This window comes from Lygodium microphyllum, chromosome 7 (genome assembly GCF_053477565.2).
Source record: "Lygodium microphyllum isolate KBCC chromosome 7, Lygodium_microphyllum_v1.1.10, whole genome shotgun sequence".
Classification (NCBI taxonomy): domain Eukaryota; kingdom Viridiplantae; phylum Streptophyta; class Polypodiopsida; order Schizaeales; family Lygodiaceae; genus Lygodium; species Lygodium microphyllum.
Genome location: NC_141141.1, coordinates 38,693,336 through 38,699,771, shown reverse-complemented (window position 1 = coordinate 38,699,771; position 6,436 = coordinate 38,693,336).

Sequence of the window (6,436 nt, the reverse complement as noted above, 5' to 3'; positions counted from 1 at the left end):
ATCACAGATGTATTGGCTGAAGCAGTTAATGGACCTTCGCATGAAGGAGGGGACATCCCTATCATCTCATTTCAATCAGTTTCATGCTATCGTGAATAATCTATTGTCACAGGGTATTGAGTTCAAAGACAACTTGCACCCGTTGTTTCTGCTTGGCACCTTGCCTGAATCATGGGATGTCTTCCGTACTACCATATGCACGAACAAGCTTGATGGGCTGAAAATCAAAGATGTTTAGAGTGCTTTATTGACTGAGGAAATCAATAGGAGAAACAATGATGCTTCCCACTCTTCACATGCATTAACCGTTAGAGGTGGCAGGCATGGCATGCATGATAATGATCATAAGGAAAGGGACTCTCAGAAGTCCAATCCAAGTCACATGGTCGTAGTAAGTCCCATGGACGAAAGTCTGATCTTACCTATCATTATTGTGGGAAAGGAGGACATATTAGGCCACAGTGCCATAAGATGCGTGATGATAAGCTCAAGGAAAAGGGAAAAGACAAAGTGTAGGAAAAGTCTTCTGAGAGCAGTATTGTACGTGCAAAGTTCAGTGTGAAGATAGAAGAGGTTAATGTCATGCACACCACTGATTTAGAAGATGATTGTATACTTGCAACTTCTTCATGCAATGCCTTACAGGCTTCTGAGATACATTCTATGTATGCACATTGCTAGTTTTTGGATTCGGGTACATCATTTCATGCAACACCCTGTAGAGATTGGTTTCATACATATCATACCCTCTCTGGTTCAATGCGTCTTGGTGATGACAAGTCTCTTGACATTGTGGGCATTGGATTTGTTAGGCTGTAGTTTCCTTCTAGTAGTTCTTTTGTTTTGCATGATGTATGCCATGTACATGCGTTGACTCGCAGCCTTATGTCAGCTGGATAGCTTGATGATGTAGGGTACTTTGTGTCTTTTGGAGACTGCATGGAAGATTACTCATGGCAAGCTTGTGCTTGCAAGAGGTGCCAAGTCTGGCAGGCTCTATCCCTTACTTGTATCTGGAGCTACCTTGGATCATGTTTTTTCTATGGGTTCTATCCCCCATGTTTCCCTTTGGCATGCTCGTTTGGGGCATATGTCCCTTAAAGGAATGAAAATGCTCCGTGCTTTGCAATATCTTCCACCTTTTGACTCTTCACATTTTGATTCTTGTGATCATTGTTTGTATTGCAAGCACACTAGAAATACGCATAAAAAGTCTAGTAAGAAATGCATGGGTGAGCCCTTGGCTCTTGTGCACTCGGATGTATGTGGGCCCATGCCCTGTCAGTCACTCAGTGGGGCAAAGTACTTTGTTACTTTCATAGATGATTACTCACGTAAGGTTTCGGCTTATCCCATAAAGAGAAAATTCGATGTCTTAAACACATTTCAGCGTTGGCTTGCATTAGCAGAGAATCGGTCTGAGAAAAGGCTAAAACGCCTAAGGTCGGATAATGGGGGTGAATATGTATCACATGCTTTTGAGCAGTTTTGTGATGAGCGGGGTATTAAGCATCAGTTGACCGCCCCTTACATCCCATCCTAGAATGGTATGGCTGAATGCATGTATAGGATCATTCAAAAGAGGGTCTGTAGCATGCTTAGCCAGGATGGCTTACTGTAGCACTTTTGGGTTGAGGAAGTTACTACTGCAATGCATTTCATTAACAGGTCGCCTAGCGGTGGCATTGACTTTCAAGTTGCAGAGGAGGTATGGGCAGGCAAGCCTTCCTCTTATGATCATTTGCATGTCTTTGGATGTGAGGCATTCTGCCATGTGCCCAAGGACAAATGCAATAAGCTGGATCCTAAAAGTGTCAAATGCATTTTCATTGGCTATGGAGATGTAGGAGAGATGGGTTACCATCTATGGGATCCGCAGGCGTGGAAAGTGATCCGCAGCCATGATGTCATCTTGCATGAGGACAAAATGCATATGCAGCCTGAGAAAGTGGTTGAGGTACGTAAAGTTATCTTTTAGGAGGATCCACTTGCTCCCGTTTAGCCCACTCCGCAACCAGCTAGATAGCGTACAGCATCACCTGATGCTCATGGCCCAGATGTTAGACAGGATGTTGATCAAGCAGCAGAGCCTGGGTTGAGGCGTTCTACTAGAGATAGACGGTCTCCTGACCATTTTGCGCCCTCTATGGATTATGTATTGGTTACAGATGCAGGAGAGCCTCTCACTTATGATGAGGCTATGCACATGGGTGATTGTCACTCTTGGGAGAGGGCTATGCAGTCTGAACTTGACTCATTGCATAAGAATCAGACTTGGGATTTGGTTTCCTTGCCTCAGGGTAAGAAGGCTTTGCCATGCGACTGGGTATACAAGCTGAAAAGTACCCCTGGACACCCCAAGCCGGCATATAAGGCTCGATTGGTTGCTAAGGGTTTTAAGCAAAAGCATGGTGTTGACTTTGATGAAGTTTTTTCTCCTATGGTTAAGATGACCACCCTACGCTTAGTCTTAGCCTTGGTTACATAGCTTGACCTGGACTTGTACCAGATGGATGTCAAGACGGCTTTTTTACATGGGGACTTGCATGATGAGATTTACATGGAGCATCCTAAGGGCTTTGCAGACCCTGGCAGGGAACACCTAGTGTGCAAGCTAAAGAAGAGTCTATATGCCTTGAAGCAAGCACCTAGGGAATGGTACCATAAGTTTGATGCATTCATGCAGTCACAGGGCTATAGCCACAGTGCTATGGATCCGTGCTTGTACACGAAGAAACCCTGCGACGATTCTTTACTAATTTTGGTACTCTATGTGGATGACATGCTTTTAGCAGGGACAACTCATGAGGAGCTAGATGCTCTTAAGGCTCAGCTCAAGAAGAGCTTTGAGATGAAAGATCTAGGACAAGCCTCTCGTATACTTGGTATGCACATTATGTGCGATAGATCTCAGGGACTAGTCTATCTGTTACACAGAGGGAGTACAATCATAAAGTCCTTGAGCGCTTCCGCATGCAGGATGTTAAGCCTATTGGTTGTCCATTACCTTCTCATGTGAAGGTTTCACAGGCCGATTGTCCACAGACATATGAGCAGACGACCAAGATGGCCAAGCTTCCCTATGCAGCAGCCATGGGCAATCTTATGTATGCCATGATAGCCACCCGTCCAAATATTGCCTTTGCAATTGGGATTGTGGCATGTTATATGGCTACACCTGGCAAGAAACATTGGGATGTTGTGAAGGGTATCATGAGGTACCTAAAGGGCACAACAGATATGTGTATTTGCTATGGCAGCCAGGATACATGAGTCGTCGGGTACATTGACTCTGATTATACAGGACATGCAGATAGTAGGAAGTCCACTTCTGGCTATGTGTTCACTTATATTGGAGGGGCTATCTCTTGGATGTCCTTGGCGCAAAAGTGTATGGCTATTTCTACTACAGAGGCCAAGTATATTGCAACCACAAAGGCTTGCAAGGAGGCTATCTAGTTAGGCCGTTTGATTGCAGACCTTGGTATGACAGATGCTATGCCTACACTACATTCGGATTCTATGAGTGCCATACAATTGGCCCATGCAATTGGCCAAGAATCCAGTCTTCCATGCGAAGACAAAACATATTGAGGTGAGGTATCACTTCATTCGCGAGGTCGTTGAGGACTGGTCTATTGACCTTGTCAAGACTCTGACTGAGTAGAATCTTGCAGACTTGCTCAGGAAGAGCCACGCTACAGAGCGCTTTGCCTTCCTTAGGAGATTGATGGGCGTTGGATGAGATGACATCCTGTTGTACATGTGTACATGTTGTATTGTCTTTTCCTTTTTCTCTCTCACTGGGGCAGATTCGCCTTTAAGTGGGAGGTTGTTGGGGGTAAAGGCGCCTTCGCCTAGTCGCCCATGTATTACTACACTGATGATAATACCCGCCATTGCACACTACAAGTGGCGGGCGCCCGTCATAGTCACTTATTCTTTATTATTTTAGTGACAGTTTGAATAAAGGAAGGCCTGGCCACACATTGTGGTTGTTGGAGTTCCCACTTTGAGTTTCACTCTCTCTCTTGCTCTTTCTCTCCATCTGCCATAGCTCTCACTGCCAAGCTTCTTCCTCCTGGGTTCCACTTCCCTTTCAAGGGGGAGGTGTTGTGTCATAAGGGGTGTGTGGCCTTATATAATCACTTTGACATAGTGGGGCATTAAATGCATGCCAAAGAGAGAGAGAGAGAGAGAGAGAGAGAGAGATGGAGAAAGGGACACTGGGAGACATGTGCCATATGAAGAGAGAGATGTGAGAAAGGGGCAAAGGGGGGGTGCTAGTCATATTGTTCTACACCACAAATATTGGGGTTGCTGACGACCCCTTCTTTGGCAATAAAATGATCCCAATCCACATGCACTCTCTCTCTTCAATCGTCCTGGCCACATGTACTCTCTCTCTCATACCTTGGACCCTAAACCCAAATAACTAAGATAGATGGCCAACGATCCCTTTCTCGGTGGGCAAAACAATCCTAATCCACATGCACTTGCACTCTCTCTTCATTCCCTCAAAAAAAATCCCATACAACTAACATATTAATATACAATCATACTAACTGATTAATTAGTATTACTATTATAATACATTAATGTATATGAAATGATTAATACTAATATATAAATTAATAAACAAGTTAAGTAATATTAATATACCAATGGTTCACATCATACTAATTGATTACTATAATAGCTAATTAATTAATAAGCTAGTTGATATATGTGAATTGTAAAACAAGCTGACTATTATGAATTAAAAAACTAATTAATAATTTAATTGATATAATTTGACTGATACACTAAATATCTAATTAATGAACTAACGGATACCATCTTGTTAAATATTATTTGATATATATTGAATCAATAAAAATTTAGTTAATATATTTTTATTAATTAATTGAGTAATAAATATTTTTAATTACTAAATAATTATGTGATAAAATTATTGAATATTTTTAAATAAAATAAATATATAATATTACGATTTTTGAATTACTACTTGAATAAAATATATTTATTGGTTGTTAAAAACTAATTTATAACTAATTAAAGATATTTAAGTAATTCATAACTAACTAATAAATAATCAATTATTATTTATTGGTTATTAATTTTAATAAATTATTTATTAATTTAAGTAACTAGTTATTGGTTATTACTAATTATTTTTTAGTTCGTAGTCATTAATTTCAACTAATCGATCAATATATAATTTTATTGGCTAAGTAATTAATTAATAACTAATAGATAAAGTAGTTATTTATTAATTATTAATATTAAGTAATTAATTATTTAACTAAGTAACTAATATAAAATATAACGTTATTTATTAATTAATAAGTAATTTTTTAATTGGTTAAATGGTTATTTAATTAGTTACTTGGTTTTTAATTAGATAATTAATTATGAACTGGCTATTAATTTACTCATTAATTAGTTGCTTAATTAATTACTTACTTATTAAATAATTAAATTTAAAAAGTTATTAATTAATTAATTACCTAAAAAAGCTATTACTTATTTTTTTAAGTTACTTAATTAATCAATAACAAATTAACTAATTTTTTAATAGTTAGTTAATTAATTATTTAGTTAATTAGTTATTTAATTATTAATCACTATTGATTAGTTAGTTAATTAATTCTCAATTTAAGAGAAATTAAATAATACTTTTTGATTTTTTAGTTAGCTTGCTAGCATTAAAAAATTAATTAATTTATTAATAGTTAATTATTTATTTATTTACTTAATTATTAATCATTATTGATTAGTTAGTTAATTAATTTTTCAATTTAGAAAAAATTAAATAACGTTTTTTGCTTTTTTTTGTCTTTATATAAGTGAGAGAGATTCCCCCCTCCCCCATCCGCTCCCCCCAACCACCTCCAAGGCGCACAACCAAGGCATAGACCTTGGTATACTTGGCAACGAGCTACAAAGGCTTCATTAGCACCGTTGGCTGCGCGTGAGGAGCTCTCATTAGCTTGTAGGAAAATCTTTCCAGGAGGTCAATCATCCCGGTATTGTCGTCACGCAAGTGCACTTAACTACCAAGTGACTATCTACTAGGCTAGTTCTTTTTGTTAGTCTATACTACAAACATAGTTCTAATAAGCTAGTCTTGGGAGGGTTTCCCAAGTCTTTTTTCCATGAATTGGTATATAATACCTCATTAATAATAACAATTATCTTCATAAGTAAAGCAAGTTTCATAATTAGAGCTAGTTTTTAAAAATGTGCAACATAAATCAATTTTCTTTGAAATGTATATGCACATTGTTTATTAAAATAAACTAAGTAATGGGGGCCCATTCCTTGCGAGAGTAACTTTTTTCCCAACTGGATTTGTGGGTTTTCTTCGCCTAATAAGGGGCTACCGGCGACCCCTTTTTGGTGAAAAAAACAAACCACAAATTCGAGAATATAC